Source organism: Sinocyclocheilus anshuiensis, unplaced genomic scaffold, assembly GCF_001515605.1.
Source record: "Sinocyclocheilus anshuiensis isolate Anshui unplaced genomic scaffold, SAMN03320099.WGS_v1.1 C32881172, whole genome shotgun sequence".
Classification (NCBI taxonomy): Eukaryota; Metazoa; Chordata; class Actinopteri; order Cypriniformes; family Cyprinidae; genus Sinocyclocheilus; species Sinocyclocheilus anshuiensis.
Genome location: NW_015621225.1, coordinates 518 through 1,661, shown reverse-complemented (window position 1 = coordinate 1,661; position 1,144 = coordinate 518). Strand labels below are relative to the sequence as shown.

General features: G+C 37.4%; 1 long non-coding RNA gene across 1 annotated transcript; it reads right to left on the bottom strand.

The window, feature by feature from the left end:
- Positions 1–307: 307 nt before the first annotated feature.
- Positions 308–906, bottom strand: LOC107683147 (uncharacterized). Its single transcript, XR_001633673.1, has 3 exons — positions 767–906; positions 606–680; positions 308–520 (listed from the first exon to the last, which is right to left on the bottom strand). It is a non-coding gene; the product is annotated as an uncharacterized LOC107683147 (long non-coding RNA).
- Between the last annotated feature and the right edge of the window lie 238 nt (positions 907–1,144).

Below are 1,144 nucleotides of genomic sequence, written 5' to 3'. Positions count from 1 at the left end.
AATAAAGGTTCTTTATTGGCATTTATGGTTCCATGAAGAACCTTTTAACATCTGTGGAATCTTTCCAGCTAGATTATTCAAATGGTCCTCACGCTAGGAAAAAAAAGTTCTTAGTTCTTAGTTCTTAGTAGTATTAAGAACTGATTACTGAAAGGTTCTTTGGGGAACCACAAATGGTTCTTTTATTGCATCCAGTGAAAACTTTTATTTTTAACATCCATCACTCTTAATAGCTCTAAGCTCTTCATGCAACAATTTATGTCAATGAAGATCCTTTATTTTTAAGCGTTTGAGCTAAAGCGGCTCCTGTAACGTTCAGTTTGAGTTTCTGCAGGTTGATCTGATGGGGTTTCTGATGGTGGTTTTGCGTCTCATCGTCGGTGGAAAGTGCCGCAGGTGCCTCTGTGGTCACTGACGCGCTTCAGATGGATTATTCTTCTCAACGCGCTGCTAATAAACTTCCTTCCTGTGATGAAGAAGCTCTTACCGTGTAAGTGCTGTCGTCTCCTCGCTTGCGTCCCTGTGAAACACAGACATGTAGATCACAGGCTGCTGCTGTCCGTCATGTGATGTGATGTGATGTGTGTCAAGTTGTCATCACTCACCCCTCCAGATCGACCTTCTTCAGTCGATCGCTGCGTCAGTATGTCGTACGTCGACTGGCCGCTCTTGTTAATTGGCTGGAAAACATCAAACGCTCCGTTAACATCTTTAATATCGTGATCGTTGGCTCATTGATATCTCACGTAGGCTATCTGATTCTCACCTGATACAAAGAGTCTTGCTCCACTATACTTTTCTTCTTGATGTACTGAAGAAAGAAGCTTCATTAATGAACAGTACATTTTCATAGTTTTATATTTACATGTAATGCAGGGATTCACCGTTGTTGTTGTTTTTGTTGTTGTTGTTCTTGTGTTTTTTTTTGTTTTTTTTGTCATTTTCGGTTATAGTAGCTAAGTCAATATTTTTTTATTTGCATGTCTATGGGTTAATGGTCACATGACATGCAGCTAATAAAATACAATTATTTTTTTTTTATTTGTTTTTGTTTATTTTCCTTTTATATTTGTATGATTTAAATAATTTTTAGCTATTCATCAACTGATGAACCCCAGTTTGAGATTTTACTATTAGTATTTTA